This window comes from Salvia hispanica, unplaced genomic scaffold, assembly GCF_023119035.1.
Source record: "Salvia hispanica cultivar TCC Black 2014 unplaced genomic scaffold, UniMelb_Shisp_WGS_1.0 HiC_scaffold_840, whole genome shotgun sequence".
NCBI classification, from domain to species: Eukaryota; Viridiplantae; Streptophyta; class Magnoliopsida; order Lamiales; family Lamiaceae; genus Salvia; species Salvia hispanica.
In genome coordinates, this window is record NW_025952622.1 from 2,240 (window position 1) to 28,339 (window position 26,100).

Consider the following 26,100-nt stretch of genomic DNA (forward strand, 5'->3'; position numbering starts at 1 on the left):
AGATAATATAGTAAAGTAACAAAATTAAATATGAAGAATTGAGAATGTAAACAAACATTATTATTATATAATAAAAATTATGATGTAGAAAACGAACTTTATATTAAACTAATATCGATAGAGAGTTAGACAGAGTACCCAAATTTGATCAATTCTCTGCAAAAAATTCAGCAAAGAATATAATGAGAAAAAGATAGAAACGTATGGATTATAAGCTATCTAATGCTATATATTTATAGTAGAAAATAGAAGTTAATTTCTTTCAAAACCTTTTACTTCCTCCATTTATAATAATTAAAATAAAAGGAATAAACTTCTTACAATCAAAACCTATAAATATGAAGAATAAAACGTTAAAAAAACTGAATAATTGATTTCATTGATTGGTGGGGTCAAGACTTTATACCATACACGTTATTTCTTATATTATGATATAATTTTAAAATATTAAAATTCATCCCATAATTTATAAATATTTAAAAAAAAATGCCAAAACTCAGATTGGATCATAGCTAATCTTGAATTACTTACACAATTAATGGAGGCGGCCACGCCAAACTTTTTGTAATATTTACTAGTTTCCAAAATAGTTCACACTCAAGTACAAAACGACATCCTTAATTAAATTCAAATACAGAAATAAACAAATAATTAAAAACAAAAAAAAAAACAGAATGTAGTTCATGCAAGAGCTTGAAGAATCGACTGCGCGGTGCAGTAAGCAATCGCCTGCACCGTGAGCATGGGATTCACCCCCAGCGCCGTGGGAAACACGCTCGAGTCCGCCACGTAGAGCCCCTCCACCTCCCACGTCATCCCCGTGGGCCCCACCGCCGATCTCCTGGGGTCCACCCCCATTCTGCAGCTCCCCATCTGATGCGCCGAGCACACCGGGCTCTCCAGCCTCCCCAGCCCCCTCCCGGCCTCCTCCGCCACGAACCTCTCCACCTCCTCCCCGCCCGCCTCCGCCACCCTCAGCACCCTCCCCCTCCTGTTCTGCGTCCCCACCTCCTCCGCCCCCGCCGCCACCAGTATCCTCAGCACCCTCCCCAGCCCCCGCGCAGATTCTCCTCGTCGGGCCTCCATCTCGTAGCTTTGTGGTCGGGAGACTTCACCTCCCGACTCTCGGTGCCCGCTAGCGCGAATATATGAACCGTCCGCGAAAACTTCATCAGCCTCGCTTGATGTCCTCGCCGAACACACGGCGTTAGGCCGAGAACATCCCGGGTGCTGGCCGGGTCGAAAACCTCATACCCAGGCCGGCCACGCCTGCTATCATGATCGTGAATGACAAATTTTGTCATTCGTCATGATGGGCCCTGTGGCTCCTTGTCCCGGCGGCCAAGAGGCCGCCTCCGGAAAATACCCCACCCCATCACCATCTGGATGGAGTGGAGGTTCCTCCCGATGCTCGGATTCCTCAACCTCGCTCCTCTTAACACTGGGCAGGCAGTGATCGCGCCGCAGCGACGATCGCCGCCGCGCCTCGACGACGCCCGTCTCCCCGGACCCGAACGTGAACGCTACCCTGACGCGCGTCCCGTCCCGATCACGAACCCGCGTGGCCTCACACCCCGGGAGGACCGCGCCGTTGCCCGACTCGAGTCAGGATCGAGAGCCACGTCTGCTCACGCCCTTCTTCTTTCCGTCGCGGCAGCCGAGGCAGCACGAGCCGCAGTTGTGGTCCGGTGCCGAGTTTCGGGGATGGTCTCCACGTTGTAGCCTAAGTTGGTGCACCTTTTCTCAACACCATGTTGTTGAACCCTTCCTCATCAAACTCTGATTGAACTCCCATTCTCTCACTCACCACATCAATGCCCTATCATAAACCTTGCTACTAAAAAGCTCTAGCCCATGGTTCTCACTCCACTCTTTCGAACATGCGGTGGGGTCCGGATCGCGGCCGACCAGTTTATCGTCGTGCCACCGCCCACGTCGAGCAGCGAGGATGAGAACGTCCATGTTCTCGTCGCCAACACCCCATGGCTTAGGTACATTTCATCCATGGCTTCCCCTTCAAGCAGTGAGAATTCATTTCTCGGCACATAGCCCCCTTTTTCTAGCACAAGCACCTTGCTAGCCGGCTTTCGCAAGAACTCCGGCCACGACTCCCCCTCCTGCGCCCGAGCCAACCACCACCACGTCACACCTGATAACGAGCGACGGGCTCGTGCTGACACCACGAAGCCCAATTTCCGCAGGCGTGAACCGCTGCCTCCTTTGATCGACCCAACTCAACAACACCCCGGCTTAAGGGCGGTTCAAGCTCGACCTCTCCCTCTCGTTGTCGCCTTTCTCGCTCCGTGGGTGCGAAATCCGCCGGCTATAGCCTATTGCTTTCCAAGAAACATTCTCTTGTTTCTCATTCACCTAATTAGTGATCATTCAGCCTCATTACTCATTAGTCTCACCAATCTCAACAAGAAACAGAGTAGTATTAACAAAGTGGACCACCCACAACATAAAATCATCACAATAAATGGGGAGATTGAATGCTTCAACCACCATCCCAACCAGCAAAACACAATTTGATCACATGCAACCGATCATTTCAGCCGATGAAACTTGAAATGGGACTATACAAAAATCATATGACAGAGGAAGAAATAAATCATACCCAAAATAAATGAAGTTGCAACTCATGAACTGATTGACACAAACCCTCCCACCTACATCCTAGCTAGTGGGCCCATTTATAATAAATACACACACTCCATTCGATATCATGGAATTGGACATGCGGAATTGGACTTGAAAGTCTTCAATTCTAAATCCGATGTTCTATTTCGATTTAGATTTGAATTACAATCACACATTTTGAATCAATATCGTAGATAATTGGAATTCCAAATAATCATAAAATTGGACACCTTCACAAACTACACATTCAAAATTCTAATTCCAATTCAATTTCATACGATTCAATTTCAATTCCGTGTACCTGAGAGAAGAAGAGGAGGAGATGAAGGTTTTGGAGGCAGTGTAGAGGAGTCTCAAGAGAAACAAGTTGCTCTGAGACCATGACAGCACAATGCTCTCTCTGTTTTCACAAGAAAGGAGTGAAAACCTCTTGAAAAAAGGGGAAATGAGGAGACAAGCTTTTCCTCCCACACAACAAAAAAGGTTCCAATCCATGTTGACAGCAACCACAGCGCAATTTTACAGAGATAAATCTTGGGGTGTTTGATCTTCTCACACATCAACACAGCCACCTGCACAAGCACACACCCAAATCAGATGGTTATGATAAAAGATTGTATTTTTGTGAAAAAGCTTACATTTTGGTGAGTTGAAGAGAGGGAAGCTGATGTTTGGAAGAATTGAGTGATTGAATCATCGTGAAGAGGGGAAGGTATGGGGGTAAGAAGGTGTCGAGAGAGCAGTCAAGGCCTCCATTTGGCCAGCTGAAAAAGGGGATTTTTTCTTCATTGCTCTCTCTCTGTTGGAAATTTCTTGAAAAAGAGAGAGGGAGGGGGGAGGAATATAGAATATGGATGGAGAGGGCGGGCAGCCAACGCCTATATCTATATCTGTTACACTACTAACTGTAATTTCCAGAGTAATAAATGGTGATTAATTATTTGGATGAAAATTAATGACGTGTCATTCGATTGTGTCTTTGCCTGCACACTTATTTTTATGTTCATTATTTTATTTATTTGTCGATATCTCCATTTCTTTTAAAGCAAAAAGACACAATTTGTATAACTACACCCTAAACTTAATAGTGCAAAAGCTACTGTGTAATTTTAATTTATTTTGTACACTTTTAAATTTAAGTTTACTGTATTTGTTTATTCTCAAATAAATTTTATTTGACTATAAACAAAATTAAATTTGAAAAAAAATACTTAAATAATAAGTGAATTATTTTGTAGGTACTCGATCCTAATTACAGTAGTTGTATTTCAATTAAGTGTGAGACTCATAAATAATTACTACTTTCATTCAATCTAGGGGCATCAGACAAGAAACTCACACTTTTATGTCCCTGCCATCAAAGGTGGGTGACGCATGACTTCTTATGAGTAATTTAATTAAAACTTCTTATCCAATCTGATTAATTTAAATAAAACTTCCTATCCAATATGATTAATTTAAATAAAACTTCCAAGCCAATATGATTATTTTACAATTAAATGTAGTTTGTAACTGAAAGGTGGTGGCATTATTGCAACGCTCCAATTTCATGTTAAAATTAGGAAATACTACATTAAAATTTTCGGTTTCCCATCTATTAAATCAAAGACAAAGTTAGCATGAAATTCTGTACATCAACTCGGTTAAATAGGTAACCATTAATTCAGTATAGAAGATACTCCAACATATTGCAAAAGAGCTGGATTTACCTATTTCACGAATTTGAACACTAAACTATTATGAAATTCAGTGGTTTAGTTTTGACAGCAAGAAGAGGCAACCGGAACAGAGGAGTACTGAAGCTGAGAAGCAAAGAAGATCGAGAGGCGATTGTATCACCGCTCTCTTACTCTTGTCGAAGAAGCCAATCAGCAGTAGCATCACTATGACATGCCCCAGTTTCGTTTTCAGCTCGTTCACCGTCTTTATCTCCAGCCAACGCGCCGCTCCTGATTCATATCAATACAAAAAATGAACATCGTTGATGACGACTTATAAATGTCGAGTTTGAGTGCTGAGAAGCAAAAAACCTTGAGAGTGAACAAGCCAAACAAGTTCGATCTGTAGGTAGAGCTTCCGTCTGGGGTGGATTTTGCTTTGTCGAGATTGCTGATGAAGAGCTCGTACAGCCCCATTCCGAACACCAACATCACAGTTCGAAGGTAGACATCTACGTTGATTTTTGAATACTTGCATGATGGATTCGAAAGGGAGAGAGAAAACAACAATGTAGGTGATTCGTATAGTACGTACCAGTAGCCTCAACGAGGATGAGATCACTCTCCCACGGTCCAATAGATAGTCTTGAAACGACGATACAACATAAACACAACCCTGTATTCAACAAACCTGTTATCAATCATCTTTAGAAATGCCTAAGGTTGATACCAGAATGTAACAAAACCTTCTCTGATCTTTATTCCCAGTGCTAATCGACAGAGTAGCAAGCGTATAGATATACAAATCTTGAGATTCGTTTCAAAATTAAGGTTCATATAATCTAACAAGCATGAGCAATATACTCAATGCCAACTCAAGTTAATTGCTCATTTACCAGAAAAAACATTCTTGAAAGAGTGCTGCTAAAGCCATAGTCAATGCTCTATGTAGTTTGTGTGATATGAGATTTATAAATTATAATCAAACAAGGTCAAAATAAATCTCTACAGAGATTTTCATCAAGCATTTCACAATTGGAAGCATAAACCAACTACAATTAATGGCAAATGTCATCCAATCCATAAAAAAAGCTAGCATAGTGGCCGTTTGGTTGGTTGCCATGTTTACTTGTGATTAAAGGTCCTGTCTAATCTAATCCATAAAAAAGCTCGAAATTAATCCCTTATTCGAATTCTCTTAATCATCTCATCTCTACCCTATGACTAATTTAATCTTATACAAATCCTATTTTGGCTTATAGCTCACTGTTATCTTGTATAACGAACAGTAATACCACCTAATTACTAGTATATCTATTGGGTCCATGCTAATTAATCCGGACTCACTATTATTTTGTCTAACGAACTGAGCACCACCTACACGTAATGAATCGAAAACCCGACCTTGATAAAACAAAGAAACGATCCGATAAGCGATCCCCCAACCGCGAGGATTGCGAAGAACCGGCATCCGTAGATAACCTGCAAGCAAGCAGCCACAAGAGCTGAATAAAATCCCAATAAAAAAGCATCAATAATCTCATCATCAAATTCACCACTACCTTCTCTATATTCTCTTCTAATCCATCCGATTTCTCTCGCTCTGGATTCTGAGAAACTCCAGCGGGAGTAAAATCCGACGCAACGGTGCGAACTGAGTTAGGAATCAGGCGCGCCGATCTCGTCGGCACAAAAACAGGGAGTTTGCGACAAAATGGAAAAGCGACGTCGTTCCATTTAATATTGGTCGGGGTTAGACTTGGCGGCGCGGGATTCTGGCTAAGGTTTTGGCGGGATTCATGGCGGCGGAAATTCGAGATTCATGGATTACTAAAATGCCTTTTTGTAAGAGCAACGGCAACGACGAGGAATTGAAGATGTGAAGTGAATTTGGGAAGATGATTGCTGCTGCCAGCAGACAAAATTGGGAGATTTTTTGGTGTTGGAACTGACGGGTGAAAATGGCGCACGCACGGTACACGTGTGGAAGCGAGAATATTGAAACGAATGCCTCTTTGCATTCTAACCGTTTGCTAATCGCCTTCCAACACAAAACCACACTTATTTTTATCAAAATGTTTTTCATAAAATATCTCATTATATAAAATACAATAATAGTAGAAAACCGATTCGTCTCGTCATAAGTCATTTGCTCCTGCATTTTGTAAAAATTGAATTATAAATCACCAAAGTTTGTAATTCTCGTGAGAATCTTATAATTATGTTAAGGAGGAATGTCGATTCCCTTTTTTGATAGAGATATAGGCCACACAATTAAGCAAGACCTTAATTTTACATCTTTCATCATTTGGTTACATTTTTCTCTTTCATAAAATAAATATAGCCGTTTGTATAAAATAGTATAATTGAAATTTACGATAACAAAACTGTTTTGGATCAAGTATTCAGAATTGTCATTGAATTATCACCTAAAATACCTAATAAGTACTTCAAAAATCACTTATTGTTTGTACATAATCCACCCCAAAACTTGGGACAATTTCCTCTTTTGGATTGCATTAGTAGGAATTTATTCTATAACTTGCATGACTGTCCAAAGTAGTTAAATAGTAAGTTCTAAGTTGTGCAACCTAATTTCAAATTAAATCTTTATAGTATAATGGTTCTCCCATTTACAAACTGAACTTGACTATAAATTACACATTCCTATGTTAAAGTTGTAGGAAGTAAGCCATCCTAAGTTAGAATAATTGAAGAAGATGGCTTTATGCATAGGAAAAGTAGATACCAAAACCTTCCCCACCCTTCAAACCTAAGAACCCATCAACAATCTCAATTTCTTCCTACAAAATTACCTAAACATTACTACTTCCATTCCTAATGCCCTCTCTCTATCACCACCCCCACTGCCCCAATGCCAAAACGGTTAGGAGGTCCCAACCAAACCACCCACCCCTTAATCTGGTGCGTCTCCATCGTCTGCGCCATACTAACCGTGCTCGTCATCATCGGTGGCATCGTGGTCTTCATCGGGTACGCCACCCTCCGCCCCAAGGTGCCCCAAGTCAGCGTCGAACGCGCCCAAATGGACACCATCTACTTCGACCAATCCAACCTCATGATGCTCCAGGCCACCATCGTCATCAAGGCCGACAACGACAACATCCGGGCCCACGCCAGCTTCTACGACATGGCCTACTCCCTCAGCTTCCGCAACCAGAAGATCGCCATTCTAAAGGCCGACCCTTCGACGTCAAACCCAACCACTCCTCGAGCTCAACTTCGTCGCACAGTCCCACTCCATACCGCTCAACCAAGAAGAGGCCGACGCGATTAACTTATCGTTGGAGCAGAGTGTGGTCGATCTCGACCTCAGAGGGATGTCGAGGACGAGGTGGAAGCTCTGGCTCATTGGCTCGGTTAAGTACGCGTTGCATTTGGATTGCAAACTCCTTTTGCCGATCAATCACACCACCATACATCATCCACCAGCTTGTACTTCAAGAAATAGTTGAAGAGAGGAATCCTTTTTTCTTTTTCATTAAAATAGGATCCTCTTTCTTAATTAATCTCAGTTTTTTTTTTTTTGCTGATAATAATGCAATTTAAGTTATTAAGGTTATGTTATTGCAATTCATCTATCACTTACTACAACAAAAAACTAGGCATTTCTGTGTGCCAAAACTTCTAACTTCGCCTACGAAGGTTGTAACTCTTCGTATGCGAATGGGGACTGAGGAATTTGACTCGTCAAATTCCTCAGGCAGCACGTAGTCGGATCTTCCAGCAGCTGCACATCTTCTGTCAGCTCTGTATCCACCCACGAACGCCAATTCATATCGCCTCGACATCTGCATCCCACGCCACCATCTCCTTGCTCCGCTGAATGCTGTTTACCTTCTCCATCAACGTCATTAGCATCTCGTGGTTCAACACCTCGTAATCCCTTCACAACACACAATCCACCTCAATATTAACGAACTTTGGCCAAATTCTGGTTTTTCTACGAGATTTTTCAAAAACATTACCTGTAGGTAAATATGGCATACACGTACTGGACGGATGCTGAGACGCGAAGAGTGACCTAACAACGCGTATCAACCATCTTTGTCGCTCAACATCCGTTGTCACGGTCCAAAATATACTTATCTCAATCAAGAACGTCGCGCACAGGCCTAGATACAGCCTATGCCTCACGCTGTAGGCGTGCTTTATGCTGGTCAGCATGTAGACGATGAAAATTGCAAACGAGTAAACCAAGAACGCGATGATGACACGTGACTCAAACAGCATAGCATTGTGCAGTTCAAAGAGCTTATCCAAGGCAACAAACATGGTTGCTTGCTTCGATTCAAATGTTTCCTGCAACAATACGATTGCTTCTCATCGTGTACTAAAACATTCTAGTTTGGAATAACATTGGAAGACTGCACAGACCTGAGCTGATAATATCAGTTTCGAGTTCTCCACTAGATGATCATGAGACTTATGGAGTTGCTTCTGCTTCTCGAGCAGTTCCTCCTGCTGCTTATGCCCGAATTCAGCCAACTTCTGCAGCGTTAACCTGTAAATCCACGTTGCAATGTTTCGATATATTCAAGTTTATTTTATGATTGATTACAAAACTATGAGAAGTTTATACCTGCTCTTTTCAAGGGCCTGTGACTGAAACTTGGTGAGAAAATCGAGGCCCTCGAGAGCTATAGACTGCCCGTCCAAAAGCTCTTTCTGTTTATCCAACGATGTCCCGGCCATATTCCCTATATCGTCTGCTTTACTCTGTAAAACACTCATCCTCGATGACATTGCATCCCCAACCTTCCCAATCTCGATCTCTATCTCAGCTGCTTCGTTTCTCAACTTGACAATTTCGTCTCCAAGATTCTCGTACGAGCTCTGAAGCAACTCCATTCCCTGTGCCAAATTCTCCTTCATTAACGCTTGCCCCTCGCTCAACTCCATCTGAGACGACATTATCCCTTAGACTGCTCGTAGACTACTTCAGAGTACCTCAGCACGGAGTTCACGTGATCCTCCAACACTTTTGAGGTCTCAGCAACTTTCTGAGTCCGGACATCTATAAGGCTATAGAATCATGGACTTGCTCGCGTTCTGCATCAGTATCTCCCCTTGTTCTTCGATCTTTCCTAGCTTCGCCTCTGCGTACTCAGCAGTGCTCTTGAGCTCGTTCACCAATCTCTCGGTTTGATGCTTGAACGCCTGTGTCCTACAACAGATTTCATCAATGAAAAGCAATAGAACAAACACAGATAAGCTAAAATGACTACTCACTGCAATTGGTGACAGATGGAGTTCGTTTGAAAGTATTCAAGATAGATTTGGTGATTATCTCTATCTAAACTCTGCAAACACTTCCTCATTTTGGACTTGGGATCACAATGAGGGAAAGGGGGCCGCCGTGTGCCTCTGGAAGCAATCACTGAGGCTCCACGCCAGCCTAGACCGTAGTTCCTCATCAGCAAGGGTCCTAGCACATCCTTCAAACACGCCCTGGTAGGCCGTCTGCCAGCAAGAATTTGGCGCGAGCATCTTGTTCTTGGCGTTCTCGATCAACTGGATCCCCTTCTCGTTGTCATGGAGTGCTTCCAAGGAGAACTCAGAAGCCACATTTTTGTAAACCGCCTCTTTCTTGCTTGAATGAGCATCCTCTTCGTTCGATGAAAAGAACCAGCTCGGACGATGCACGAGTTTGTGACAGCAACATGAATATCAAGAGCAAGACGAGGCGATAACAACAAGGCCGGAGATCCATTCTACTCCTTCCTATATGATTCATCAATTCAATCACACATAATTAGCTTTACATATATCAAACATTAAAATCATTACAAAAGCATGCAAAATTCAATAGCATCACGAAATGCAAATAGAAGACTAAAAAACATGTAATTAACTAAGCTAAGAACATATATTTATTTTCAACACGATAAAAATTGAATCTTTTGTTTTCAGTTCTTTAAAATTGAGATATTTTCTCACGATTTCTTTACAAACCGATTACTTTCCTTTCCTATTCTTCCTTACCATTTCAGCCGCATGTTTCCAAGTTAATTTATCCTAATTCACTGAAACTTTTTTTTACCAAAAGTGGAACTTCTCATCATTATCAAACAACCAAAATCAGAAAAAATCAGCAGTGATGAAGCAAGCAAGGGAGATCATAGTACTTACAAATTTCAGAGAGAGAAAGATGGTCTCAGAGTGGCGTACACAATAAGATTAATAACTGAACGCGATTGCAAAATTGGAAAGCAAACATTGAAAATTTGGTTTGATTATTAAATCATTTTTTGAAGAAAGGCTTTTGAATTCAAGAGACACGTTGTTATATAAGGAGACGTTTTTTGGTGGTTGACGACCGCACGCGCCAATTCTTTTTCCCGTGCCTTTTTAGGCCCGTTTCTAAGCCCGTTATTTATCGAAACAGAACCGGGTTGAGACTGACCAGAACCGGCCGGTTCAATTCTTCATTGAAAACCGGGTCTTTTCCCTCAAAAACTTTGCAATTGAATTCTGCAAAGGGAAAAAAAGAGAATGGAGTCAGTGTTAGGGTTTCAGGAGCAGGAGCGGAACGACGTCGTTGACAGCAAGTCGCAAAGTTTCAAGCTGGTTCCGTGGATGAGCTGGGACGAATGGAAGTTCGTTAGAGGCTCGCTTTTCTCTTCGTCTCTCGATTCCGTCGCATTCGCGCTCCGAAGGGTGAAAACTTTGAATTTGATTGGATTGGGATTGTTGAAGCTCAAATTCTTGGGTTTGGTGCTGCTGTTTATTGTTTTGAGAGTGATTTTGATTTATTTTGTTGGTGTTAGATATCGACGTGGCGGAGCAGAGGGTGCCTCCCTGTGGCGGTTGATGTTACTGCTTCCATCGTTGAAATTCAGCAGAAAGATCCATTTTTTAGGTATTTCCTATCCTATCAAATCAATTGATGTTTTTTTCCTGGGGAAAAGATGACAAAAATCAGTGAAATATATACTACTTTGGTGATTACTTTGGTTGTATAACGTCAAATTTGTGTTTGATTGTTTAATTTGACAAAAGAGTTCTTTTTTTAAGAAGATTGAGTTGATTTTTCTAGGATTGCATCTTTTCCCAATTCTTTTCTGTAATTGAAAATGAGAGCTTCAGCTATCTCTGTATGCATATATAGAGGAATTTAGTGTGTTTTGAGAATTTTATGATTTGGATTATTAGTTTGATTAGGAGATGAGGAGGAGCAATGGAAGTACCTTTGATATGTATTCTTGTTTTCTTTGTAGAAATGAGTTGGATGAAACTGCTTCGCAATCAGAGGAACTCTTGGCCATGCTGTATTGTATGGCTATTGTGAGGTGAGCATACTTTTCTACTCTCACTGATTGGTTTTGTCATTTTTAGGTTTTATGTAGGCAAGACTCAGTGTTTCCTTTCGCTTGAATTTTAACTTTCCTTTCGCTTCCACAAGGCTTGTCAATGGTGTCGTTGAGAAGACCCGGGAAAAGAATAAAATCTCGATAGGGAAGCGGCTGATGCCATTGGGATTCCCGAATGCTTATTGATATTCGTCATGGTGAGTATGTCTGAATTTCTGTCTTGCGGCATCATCCTCTTTACTCTTTTTTATACGAGCACTACTGAAATCCTGCTGTGTTTCTTGTATGAAAACTTGTCAACAAAATTCTGTAATAGATGCAGTGTAGTTGTATCATTTCAGTAACCTTAACTTTATTTGGCATTTGTATTCTTGTAGAGGGTTCTCATCGTGATCCCCCTTCTCTTCAACTGGTCCGTCTTGCATCGAGAAAGGTAATTCTGTATTCTGATAATCTGAGCAGTTATAGTTTAATGGTGCATCTATTCCCCTCATTTTATACAACTTCTTCTGTTATACCATTAAAATTGACATGTTCCAATAAATCAGCTCAGGCCCGGTATTGGTTACTTTTGATTTTTGTGTCGATTTTCCAGAAATTCAATTATTTGATTTACTCGTTTTAGGAACTGCTTAGTAAATAGTAGCTTTCGCCTGTTGGATAATGGTTTTGTAAAACCTTGATGAACTGATATGCACAGCATTCGGTGTCCCATTATTGGCTCATTTAATGCAGTTATTGTACACTAATTCTTTGGATGTTTTTCTGAATATAATGCAGGCACTTGATTGGTTGATATCTTACTATTGGGAACCTCAAGAAAAGGCAATTCCTGTGCAAAACAATAAAACCGCCAATCTCAGGAAAGAAATCAAGAGCAGCCTACGTGAAGTTTCTCTCTGTCTGAAGGCGAAACAAATGTCAAAACTTAGTTCTGCACACGTCAAGGGAAAACGTGAGTACTCAATTTATGCATTGTCAAATTCTGGTGCTGTCGATTATATCCATCATAGCAGAATACTTGTGTCCAACACTATTAGGGTTCCTAGTTGTCAATTGATGACATCTTGCTGTATAAGAAGTGACTTAAAAACTAATGTGCAGGTCTTAAGCCAACGGAACTCTTGCCTGCGCGTAGTAAGTTTCTATTTCTTGCAGCTGGGAAGTCATCGCATGCCAACTCTGCAGGTAAAGTTCTCAAGAAAACATTATGATAAGAGAATTTGGTCGAGATTTTCTCTCTTCTCGAATAGCCTACTACCATGTATTAGGTTCATGATGCTTGATTGGTCTTACGCATATTTTTCAGGTTCTAAAAAGCTGCTCGTAAAGGCAATGAAGAATGCCCTCCGCTTATATTCTTCATTTTCTACCGAACTAGTCTATCTTTTGTTGGAATACTTGCTAAGCGCTATGGAGACGTCCAATTTAACCGAGCAATCGGAGGATCCACAATTCGTTGGTAGCACTCAAAATAACAATACAGCATTTGATGACTGGAAATCTGTTGTCTTAAAATTGTCAAGAAAAGAGCCTGAGCTGCTTATAATACTCAGCCAGGCAGTTCTTGAGAAGATAGAGACCAATAAAACCATGAACTGTGAAACAGGTAATACAACCGTGTTAAATTTTCTCGTGCATCTCAAAGTAGATTTACGTTTACATATATCCATTCACCAAATAATACTATTATATGTACATTCATTCACCATAGAACTAATCTGTTGTGTATCTTCATTAGGTGACCATCAATCTCCTGTGGACTCTGCAAAATCTCGTCGATCTGAACTGCTTTCGTATTTATTTGAATGGCTCGTTGAAAATCTGAAGACACTGAAACCTGCTGGTTCAAAGGAATCTGCAGAAACCAAAGCCTCAAGAGGGAGAAAAATCTCCCAAGAGCAACCGTTTTAGGATTATTGCAGAGATGCCTCTTGGCCTCCATGCCCAGTAACAAGCAGCTCGCAGCTTCAGCCGTCACCTAGCACAACTGGCCGGAGGGAGCTCCCCAATCCAGAAACTCAAGAAGCTTGCTTTACTAGAGCAGCCGGCGGTTTTAGAAGCAAACTCCACCAGCCTTGAAGATCACACCTTTCTTTCTCAACAAGAGTACTCCATACTTGAAGCCAGAGAAGCTCGAGTCAATCAAAGAACAACGGATGCTGAGGAGACACGAACAACCGGATCTTGGTAAGGTCGGAACCAAGAGGAGATGGAGTGTTGCCAAATCATGGACTCCGTGTCCCATTGGGATGCTGTCCCATACGATCGGTTTTCAGGTAGCTTCCGGCCCTTGACCGCGTTGAGAGTCACGGGGGAAATCGTTACAGTGTCGGGAATCAAAGAAGTTAGCAGCAAGGAGAGTAATGGTAAAAGAGAAGCCGAGGTTAGCACGGAGAAAATGGACTGGGCGCCTGTAAAAAAGGGAGCGGTTGAAGCCGAGGTTAGGGTGCAAAATGAGAGTGATTCAACTGCACAAGGCATTAGAGGGCATCTGATGATCGATGGAGTGTGGAAGAAAGTTGAAGAGGGGAGCTGTTTGACATTGCAGCAGCTATAAGACTAATAATCTAACACCCAAGATTCTTCAACTACAATTTTGATCGAGTTTTTGAAGTTAACATGGTTTTTTAGGAGGTGGTTGATGACAAACAATGAGAAGATTGTTTTGTATTGTTTCAATGCGTTCTTTACATATTTTGTTGTTTAATGTATCATATCATGAGTAAAATTTTGCATATAGCTTTTTATAGGTAAATGAACATATAATTCTACTACTAAGTTAATTCATGCTCACAATGTTGCATATATCTAATCTGAATGCAGGCTGTAAGATTGTATCTATCTAATTACAGTTTATAATCGTCATTTGGTGCTCATGAATTTCTAATTAGAGTTTATTAACTATAGCTTAGATTAGTTTAATAAAGAGCTAAATCAAAATATTTGGATGGAATCATACAAAAACACTAGTAGTACGACTTGGCAAAATATTTGTAGAAATTCATTTTGGCCGGTTGAACTTTTCTCAAACTGTTTCTTTTAAGAACCAAAAATATTTGTGTCAAAATGATAGAAGTAAAAAATCATTTAATTATGAGGAAACAAACTATAATTTCAAAAAAAAAAAAAGACAATGACGAAACCTCGGTGATCTCAGAATGAGTGGATGGAAATCCGAGAGCTGACCTGAGAACATGTAAGTTGACGATGCATCAATTATATGTTCTCATGTTGCCCCCGATGGACTTCACCACCAATAAGTCATCATTTTCTTGATTGAGATTTTTTTTTCAAGAAATTCTAGTGATCAGGTTTTATAGTTGAAAAATCATGGTTGTGTATTTGTGTGGTGAATGGTGATACGTACAGAATTTTTAGAGTACAATGGAGTACAAGGAAGAATTTATTGAATTGTACTTGAAGCCACTATTATCAGTACAAATATTTGGAAAAGTACATTGAGATTGATTTCATAAGAGCTCTTATATAGCTAAATTGTGTGTTTGGTAATCACGTTAGTTTTAGTGAATTGCCCGTGTTATTTTTATTGCTGGAGTAATCACGTTTTGAAGCCTTTGTTTCTGTTTAGAAATTTTATTTTAGGCTATGAAAATTCTATCTTTGCCCTAAACAGAATTAATGATGGGTTATACTATTTATTAAATTACCAAATACAACAACTAGATAGATAACTATGACAGACCATACATATTGGGCCTGATCCAATCCAAGGTTGGATGATTATGAAAGTCCAAATCAAATTGGCCACATCGTCACCATATAGGAGTACATTTTTAGAACAATTTATTATATTTCTCTGTTTTCTTACTATTTGATCTGATTATATTATTGTGGAGCTGCTGTGACAAGTTTGATACATTTAGTTGGACACTAATTGGAAGGAATGAGAATGCTGATTATACATTAGCAAAATATGCTTTACCAAACATATTACTAGTATATTCTGCTTATTTTGAGCAATTTAGTTGCTTTTGTGAATTATTCTTGGTTTTAATAAAATTCATTCTTTAATTTGATTTCATAAGGATATAACTATACAGTGGCGGATCAACTTGAGAACAAAGAGGTATGACTGTACCCCAAAACAAATTCTAGTCATTGGCGCAGAGCGGTAGGATGTTGTCTTTTCAAAGGGCGGAGAACCTGGTTCGACTCTTCTACAAAGCGTATTTTAGTATTCTACAAGCGTATTTTAGTATCAGCCTACTCCTACATTTTAGCGCTCTTGATTTTATATGAATTTTGAGCATTTATGTATCCTTATTTACATTTAATAATTTTTAGCTTTTCTATGTTAAATACATTTTGTTTTTTTCTTTGTTTTACTGTTTCTCGTTTTTTTTAAAGTTGCCTAATGCATTTAAATTTGTATATATTTTTTATTTGCTAAAACATTAAAGACTTGCAAAATTTAAAACAAAATATAAATCTAAGTAATACTCTAAAAAGTAACTCATATACTCTTTATATATAATAAACAATTTTAATTAAAATAATGATATAGATTATGATTGAAGAAATGTAAATTAAAGAAAACATAAAAAACTAGTCAAATTTTATAACTTCAATTACTGTAATTATTTATCGCTATCCAAATTTAAATTTCTGAATCCGCCACTGTAATGTATAACAACCCGCAACTCTATTGTTTGGAACAAATATTATTATGTATAACAACTTTCTGCGTGGAGAATTAAGATCCATAAATATTTAAAAAAATTAAATAATTTTTGGATGTGATACACCAGTTTATGGATGCCCTATATATATGATCCAAATAAAGTCATGGTTTTCACTTTTCAGATTATTGCAATCCATAAATTGTGGATAAGTAAAACCCAAAAGTGACCACATCATTAGATCCATATAGATTTCAATAATACAGATGTCTGCTTTTCATGAATATGTATCATGTATTGTTATGGAGCAATAATTAATAGTTTCACGTGTTACCTTTACCAAAATTTATGAAGTTGGTTAGTAGTTGCAAAACAATGAATTAAAACTTCAGATTTTTTTAAAATATATTATGAGTTTTGAATAGGAGAACATGTATGGATAGTAAATTGGAAATGTGAAAGTTTGTAATCACAAAAGTTACCTATTCCGTTCGTACGTAAGTAGGGTGGGTAAACGGTTTTCGGTTATTCGGTTAACGAGAATTGAATCGGAACCGGTCGGTTATCGGTTAACGATAACGAAATTTACGGTGTTCGGTCGGTTCCGATTTAACATTTTGCTCCAAGTCGGTTATCGGTTATAACCGAAGAAATTAAATTCAATTTTAATTAAATTATATTTTTAATTAATACTAGAAAAATTGTAATTTACTTTCTAACTTTGTAACAATAGAGGAAATTGTAATTTACTTCTAAATTTTGTCAATTGCAATGTCAAAAAAATCTATTTTAATTTATGTATATATATCAGTTATACTTATAATATCTCAAAGTCATAAAGTGTCTAAAGTCTAAACATTACTTTAAAAATAAGATCTCTCAAAATCAATAAAGTTTTATTGCTTAAGCATTACTACTATTTCAAAAATAGGATAACTCTTCACTTATTATTGGAGAAAAGTTTTTAAATTTTAGGTCATTTAAAGTTTAAGTCTTTTAAAGTGCCTTAATAATTTATGTATTACTTGTAAATAGAAGTATAATAATAATAATAATAACAACAACAACAACAACAATAATAATAATAATAATAATAATAATAATAATAATAATAAAAGTAGATGAAAAGTTTAAAGTTAATACCAAAAATAATTTTAATATCTATTAAATTTTTAATTAATAATAGAAGTAATTGTAATTTACTTTCAAACTTTGTCACAATAGAAGAAATTGTAATTTATTTTTAAATTTTGTCAAAGTCTCATATTGCAACGTCAAAAAAATCTATTTTAATTTGTATCACTATACTTATAATATCTCAAAGTTTATAAAGTTTCTAAATATTATTTTATAAATAAGATCTCTCACAGTCAATAAAGTGATTAAGCATTGCTACTGTTATAAAAATAGGATAACCCTTCATTTATTATTGGTGTAAAATTTTAGATCATTTAAAGTTTAAGTCTTTTAAAGTTCCAAAACAATTTATGCATTACTTGTAAATAAAAAATAATAATAATAATAATAATAATAATAATAATAATAATAATAATAATAATAATAATAATAGTAAAGTAGATGAAAAGTTAAAACCATAAACAATTTTAATTTCAATCGTTAGTTCGGTTATAACCGATAACCGACCGATTCTAACCAAGTCGTTAATTAAGTAACCGAACTTGAAATCGAGTCGATCCTAGTTAGTTTTTTGACGAATTATAGGGTCGGTTAACCGACCATAAGTGAGATGTTTTAATTTGAGCACAAGATTAGTAAAAATGATGTTTAATTAGAGGAGAATAAGTAGGACTATAGGAGAAAAATTAAAATAGGAAAGATAATAACTGGGTATATTTTGTCAAAAAAGAAAATCCATTTTAGATGGGACGCACTATAAAGTAAATATGAGTCTTTACTTATAGTGGATAAGGAAATAAATAACATGAGACTTGTAGGCTTGCCTCATGAGACGACATTTGAAGTCAATCCCAACTAGAAATATATATTTAAAGAATTTTCAATAAGAATATGATGAAGTACAATAATAAAACTAATTATACATAAGAGAAATACCCCTAATATATAAAAAGTCAATAACTATAATGATTATCAAATTTCATAACGCTTTTATATTTTAATTTAATAAGATAATGATTCTATTCTATTTCTTTTTTATATAGAGCTCGTGGTGATGCGTTTTTATTTGCATTCACAACCGATTCCTACAATGGAAAACGTGAAACCTTGTATTTGTTGACTATTTAGGACAATGGGACCCATCACTCCATTTGTCAACAGGTATATAGTCGGAAAGTTTGAATATTGAAGTCGCCGGCAATGCAAGGAAGGCATGAAGATTGAGGTTGAGCGGTGGAAAACAAGGAATGCATGATTAATCCATTTTAGAAATGCGATTTTTAAAAATGGTGTTCAGTGAATTAAATATAAGAGAAAAAATAGACGAGTTGAGAGAAAATAAAAGTAGAATGATTAAATATATTGATTTTTATAAAAAGAAAATGATTCAATTATAAAAATGTATTTAAAAAAAAAATATTATGATTCAGTATAATAGAAAAGAGTACAGTAATATTTTATGTACTAGATAAAATTTTAATGCACCAATAAAATCTTTTTTTTAGTTAATCTAGTTAATACTCTATTCCTTCCAGTATAAATAATTTTTAGTATTATTTTTTTCTAAATCTTGTCATTTTTCTTAGAAAAATATAATAGTATAATTTATGTTTTCCCTACGGGTATCTTTTTACTTAATGTTTTAAATATCATAAGCAACGTTCTGTCATCACTCATCAACGCTTTTTACTCCATAATGTTCCACACTTCCCATTTTAAAAGAAAAAATCTCGTACTATGATATAAACCAACCAAAAATATCTAGATATTTCTTACCACTTTAATTTAATAATTGGTTTTAGTTAAAAAGAGAGAGAGAATGTTGCAGAAAAAGAATAAAATCCCAGAAATAGATTTAAAAATCAGATTCCATTCCAAATGAACCAACCAATATATAAAAAATAAAAAATGAGAATCCAAGTACAATTCAATATCTATAATTCTATTATTACCAATAGTAGTAAATCTACCTTTTCCTCACCTTGTAAGTAGAAAAAAAATTTAAAAAAAGAATAAAGTCTTCCATAACGCGCACGCGTTTCCTCCAGTGGCCAATCCGTAATTATCTCCAAATCCAGGGACTATTTCACAACTCCCAACGACTTTCATCTTAATTTCGCATACTTTTGTAACGTCATACTAGCCGTTGATTCCGGACACGTGGCAGTATCTGCTGCGTCCCTCCAGCTATAAACTAACAACCTCACCTCCCTCAACCTGCAATCCCACCTCTTTTCTGTGATATGGCTCTGGATTTATTGGACGAATACTCTTCAAAGCAAAGCGTTGGATTCTGTTGCCGCGCCCTCTAGCTCGCTTGGTGCAGGTCGGGAACTTAATTCGCCGATTGCGTGTGAATTTTGCGGTGAATTTGAGCTCTCCAATCGTACATGATGCGTGTGCGTGGTGAAAACATTTGATTGCCGCTCAATTTGGCGAAAATCAGGTTCCTGCCTTGCATCAACTGAACCGGAGGCCGCGGTGAATGATTTTTTATTGGGTTCACGTGGATCGCGATTGATATGGCGTAGGTGTTAATTTTGAATTCGATTTTTTTTCGGATCTGAGTGAATTGTTTTTCTGCAATGAGCATGAATTATAGATCCTGTTTCTCTGCAATGGCAGATACCTAATTATCACTCGTCTGTAGAAAATTAGTGCCCTTTTTCCTTAAGTAGTCTAGCTATGGACAATTTAATTCCTGTATTGCTAGGAAAAAGTATGAATGTAAGTATTTCCATAGCAGTTGATGCATCTTCTTATCAGATTATAATTAGTAGATAATAAGGGAATGATTAATTGACTTGTTCTCATAGAAATCTTAGTGTTTGATTGTGTCATTCTTATTAGTTGAATTTCATTAATTTTCAGGTTTAACTCTTTACAGTAGTAGTTTTTCTTCCGAATTCACTTATAATACTGAAAAAGCACTGTTTTTTCACAAAAAGTTGATACATTTTTGTGATGGCTGATCCTAAGCCTAGTGTGATTTACAAGGATAATTATGCTAAGAAGCCTGACTCTGAGTGAATTGCATTGCTTTTATTGTATCCATGATATTACATGAGTTTTACTTCTTTCTTTCTTTCTCCAGTATGACTGTTTCTGTGAATCATGTGAGTTGTTTCCCATCATGTTGAAAAAATATTCCTCATGTTGCAGTGGAGTATATGTTGGCTTTATTATGGGTATAACTTTGTCTTCTAGTGCCTGAAGGAATAAAATGGCCCGCTCCCTTTGTGCTTGGGAGGATAATGGGCATATATCTAGCAAACCTGTGTTCTTAGTTGTCATTTTAAACTGCATTTTCCTGTATTGTTCTGCATAGCTACTACATCCACTTGGCATATAAAATGCCCCAATTGTTACAATCAACAGCTCCAAGATTTGTCTTTTAGAATGAATACATATTGCTGTAATTGATTCCACAGTTTCATTAGACTGTAATTTGAGTCTAAGATAACTTCTCAAAGACAGCATCTGCAAATTTTGCTTTCAAGTGAAGGTACCTGGCATTGATTGCTTAGAGATTATGTTCTACGTGCACATCTTTTTGGATTAGTTTCCGGTGATGTGGTGTCGTGGGCGAGTTTGATATGAGCAGGGATTTTTCATTTTGCAAGAATTTGATCAAAGAAAAGATCTCCATAAAGAGGATGGATTTAAGATTTGGAGGTGTGGCATGAAAATTTGAATTATTTACCTTAGTGTGACTAGTTTCATCAATTTTTTAGTGTGACATGGTAAACAGGTAAAAGGACAGAGAAAAGCAGAATCTAAAGTCAGCGGATCCAGTGATGCACTGATACTGTCTGAAGGCACGACTAAGGTGCAAATTCTTGACCTATAAACTGTTTCTACATTGATCGATTGGATGCAGATTCAAGTTGTACACACAAAAAAAAAAGAAAAAAAACTAAGAATGGGGGAGAAAATGTTAGTGTTACTACTGCTGATATGCGAAATGGATCGTATACCCATTAGTTTCTTTTCATAGTAGTCTTTTATTCTTGTTTCTTTTGTCCAAATTGGTTACTTATCAGAGGTCATCAGTTATCAATTTTAGGAGCTGATGAAATAATTAGATTTCTGAAAATACTAACTTGTTGGAGTGAGCTAATAATGATAATTAGTCCTATAATTTATTTGTATTTTGACTAATGGTATAATAAAGGATCTCTAATTCTTTACATTTGTATTAATGGTAGAAGAATCATTAAATAGTTAACTGATAAAAACGTCTCATTTTGTGAACATTTATTGTTTGCATTTAACTCTATACATCATAAAAACCAGTTCAATCTATATTTGTAAGTGGCCTTGTCCTAATTCTAAAATTGAGACTTGAATGAAAAATTTCAATTCAATCTATTGACTATGTAAAGTGGAAACGATAATCGAAAGTTTGTATCCAATACTGTTATATATGAAGGACAATGATATAATGTTAAAACTAACAACATATTTAATGTAAAAGTGAGCTCAAAAATAAAAACCCGGATCCCTGGAGTGGAACTTGAGATGCGAATAGACGCGTTCGCAGCTCCAAAAATATCAGTGCAGGCCGTTTTTCTACCGCAGGTGTTGCTGAAAGCCCGAAGTTCCGGCTGTTCCGCGGCAACAATATTCAACCTTTTGATGTGAGATGAACTCTCTATCTTAAATCCTCCTTTTATCAAGAATTTTCTTTGTTTTTCAGTTTGGGGCATTCTAAATAATTGTAATACAAAATAAATTTAATTCGGCTATCTCACTTTGAATTCGACGGCATGTGGATGGATAAACACTCCAAATTCATTTAATATGATTATTAATTTGACAGTGAAACTTCTTTACAATTTTTAGATGTCGCATTCTTTGATTTCTTTTTTTTTTTAATCTAAAAATATTGGTAATTTGACAGATTAAATGCTTTTCAAATTGTATAGTCTAAATTGATTTAGGTCTTTTTTTTCCTGGAAGAAAATTACTGAATTAGTTCTAGAACTTAATTTGTTTTATATATTTATGAAGCAATGATCTTCGGCAGATAAATACTGATCATATAGTAATAGTATTTTAATTTTCTAAATAACACTAGTACTACTCCATAAAATTAGAGAATAACAAAATTATTATAAAAATAGAAAATGAAATGAAACTAACTTATTTACAACCGAAAAGTTGAATTTTAGCTGAAATGGGCTGATTTTGGATCCACTGTGGGGCCATAAGTTTGAATTCTAACTCAGAGCATCCATGGTGATCGGACCACTCGTTCGTCCTAGTGGGCGGATAAGTAATTGTCACTTGGCATTTCTTAGTCAGCCTTTCCTTCTGATGGTTCGACTTAGTGTCCATCCTATAAATTAAAACTCATTTTTCATTTAATTTTTAATGTTATGTTTTTTTTTTTATGTTTTCACATATTATAAATATGTAAAAAATGATTTTATGAGAAATGATTTTATGGTTGTATTATGTTTTCACATATTATATACTATGTTTTATGAGACTGATTTTGGAAGAGTGGTGAGTGAGTTGTGTGAGAAATGAATGAAAATGTGTGTATTTCTAGATTGAATTTAAAAAAAAAAAATATGTAAAATCGTCACTCGTTCTCGTCCGGCGTCGTCCGTGTGCCTACAATGACGGACGACGTGACCGCGAGCAATGGGAACACATCGTCCGCGACTGAAATTTCGGTCGTGTCACTCGTCCGGCCGGTCCGTGTCACTGCAATGGTTGGACAAGGAGAATGAAGAGGCCTCGTCCGGACGAAATTCTCCATTGCGGATGCTCTTATAGGAGCTTTCACATAACCCTAATTTTTCTACTTGCGAAGTAAATGTAATTAACAACAAATAATATTAAATCATACAAATTCGAGAAATTCCAAAATGGAGGTCGGCAGGAAATGCATGAGTGAAGTCTCTCTCACACAAAGAGTCTATATTTACTTAATTTTAAAATTTGGAAGTCCCATTTTTATCTTTAAAATGTGCATTTTCAGCTAAAGTTGAAAAACAACAAATGAATTTAAATTCATTTCTACGGATCGTGTATTCGTATGCCATTTCTCAAAAATCTTTTAGGTGGGCTATAATATGACCAAGGTTGCAAGTCTGTCATAGTTTTTATAGCGATATTATTGTCGTCCGAAATCGATAGTTGATTCGAATAGTACACTAGATTTAGAATACGTGATAAAAAATTCATTACTATAAAATTAAACCTAAATAAAAATTTGAGGTTCTTTAGTGATTCCATTTCTGTATATAATCCACAATAATTGTCACCAATTTTTACTTCAATCATTTTTTTGTATGAATAATATTATATACAGTACTATAAATTAATTAAATGCATATGAGCATATTTATAAGTCTTGATTTGTTCCATATACATGTGATGTGAGGAAAGGGATATATTCTTGAGTGAATATTGATATCAATCCCAACAAGCTTTTGTTTACCTTCTCGTCCCGGTGTTTTTTCTTCTTTTTAGTTTGCTTTATTAGAAAATGTTTTTTGGCAGATACTTTTGTGATGTATTTTATTGTTGAATATTTGCTTTTTTATATGTTGATTATTTGATTTCGTTAGTTTTTTGTTATTGGTATTGTTCTGAAGTGCTTTTATACTGTTGTATATTGTTTGACAATTTTGCATTTATACTGCTAATTTATTGTTCGATAATTTTAACTCTAAGCATTTTTTTGTATAAAAAAATCGTGCCCCAATGAGTAACAAGGTTGTACAAACTTGTCATTTTCCTCCAACAAATAACCATAGTAACATACTTGTATCATGCATATTGTATGGTTGAATGATAATTATTAACAGTATAGTACAAATTGGGTGACTGTCCGATTTTGTTTCTAATTTAAGCATTTGAATTACTATGACAAACACGTTACACTACTAATGTAAGTACAATAATAATTCAAAACTATAGGTGCATATGGACAAACAAAGATTATATAGTAAGTACACAAAAAAGGAACAACACAACGCTGACATTGTAGGCCCCAATAATTCAAAATTGTTAATCAAAATATGTAATCATTTTGACATTTAATCACTAAACATTAACGGGAAAACTAATAACATCACAATTAATGTTCCATTCAATAATTTGATTATGTTTCTCATTTTCCATAACGTGTTTCCTTTTATCAATTCATTTCATGTCACACACATTTATTATGTAATCCAATATAATTACTGTAGTTAATCCTCTTCTTTAACACCTTCTTACCGATTGGTAAAGATTTAATTAAGGTAAATTGAGTACTTATATACTGTATTTAGCATTTCATGACTTAATTATCTCTCTCTGATAAAACCTCCTCAATTCTAGATTTGTGCTTCACTTCCTCAACCCCTACACTCTAATTTCCATCACCAAAACACATACACACACATACTAATGTAATAAATGCAGTCATAGGCATAGCTCTATATTCTTACTACAGTTCTTGCTCTTGCCCAATTCCTACTCCCCTTTGTCTGTCTCTGACGCTACAACATTACTCCCATTTATTTCTTTCATTCTCTCTTCCATCATTTCTAAAGACTCTTTTATCTACCTCCCATTTTACTGCTTTGATTTTGATTTCACCCTCTAAACCTTTTACCTATCTACAGCCTTCATTTAATCCATAGGGGAAGACTGGTTTTCTTGAAACAAGCATTTATTTTTAGTTGCATTCATCATCAAACAAGAGGGTTTTCTTTGCTGCCATCACAAAGGTACACCATTCTCTCTATGTTCTTCTGGGTTTTGTGTTAGAGTTGAAATTTCATATAAAGATTCGATCTTTACTTCAAATGTGATTAATGAGCTCAACCCTCTATCTTGTCTTCATTCACTTTCTTTTTCTACCTTCCAAAATGTGAAATTTCATATAAAGATCCGATCTTTACTTCGTCTCTTTCATGATTCACCTATTTTTCACCACAAACACACTTTATATGTGTGTGTGTTCTCACCTTTTTTCTCGAGTAGTTTTAGTCATACTCTTATTTAATTTTTCATGCACAGTCAAAGCAGTGTTGCAGTGTACTGACATACAACGCAAGCTCAAACTACCCTCTTTTATTAATTCCTTTTTAAAAAAAGTTTGCTTCATTACGTCAAATTTTTTTTTTAACACACTTTTTACTTGAAGATTCCATTTTTCTCACTTTTATTTTATGTTTCGTGCACTCCACTTACCCTACTGAGTTCATTTTTGGGGCAACTTAAAGCATTGGGTTTTTGATTAATTAATTTTTTTTTGGTTCAATTTGGGTAGGGGGGGCAAATCGCCGAAAAATTTGGTAATCCCATTATTTCTTCTTTTTTTTTTGTTATCCCCCATGAAAGATATTGTTTTTAATAGTGTTGATTCTTGTTATACAGTCGAACAATATTTGTGACTGAATTTACTTTTTTTAACTAGTTTTATCAAGCCCTAAGTAATCCCTTTTGATTTACATATGGAGTGATAATCTTTGATGTTACTCCCCCTCTACTTTTTGGGGAAGAATCTTCTTCCTTTGTCGACCTGTGGTTTCAGTTTAAAAAAAATCTCACATTATTTTTTTTAAAGAAACCTAACATCAATATATAAAGAAATTAATTTTATATTTTCCTTTCTCTATGCAGGAAGGAGGTTTATAAAAATCATATTTTTATCGACAAGGATACCGACACAACGATGAT

General features: G+C 36.5%; 1 long non-coding RNA gene and 3 pseudogenes across 1 annotated transcript; 1 reads left to right on the forward strand and 3 right to left on the reverse strand.

Annotated features, from left to right (window-relative positions):
• Window positions 1-487: 487 nt before the first annotated feature.
• LOC125200199 lies at window positions 488-4,775 on the reverse strand (annotated as a pseudogene).
• A 118-nt stretch (window positions 4,776-4,893) lies between these two features.
• Window positions 4,894-6,064, reverse strand: LOC125200208. The gene is made up of 3 exons (XR_007172690.1): window positions 5,861-6,064; window positions 5,703-5,780; window positions 4,894-4,974 (listed from the first exon to the last, which is right to left on the reverse strand). It is a non-coding gene; the product is annotated as an uncharacterized LOC125200208 (long non-coding RNA).
• A 1,789-nt stretch (window positions 6,065-7,853) lies between these two features.
• On the reverse strand, window positions 7,854-10,032 carry LOC125200202 (annotated as a pseudogene).
• Window positions 10,033-10,801: 769 nt separating this feature from the next.
• Window positions 10,802-13,546, forward strand: LOC125200203 (annotated as a pseudogene).
• Window positions 13,547-26,100: the final 12,554 nt, after the last annotated feature.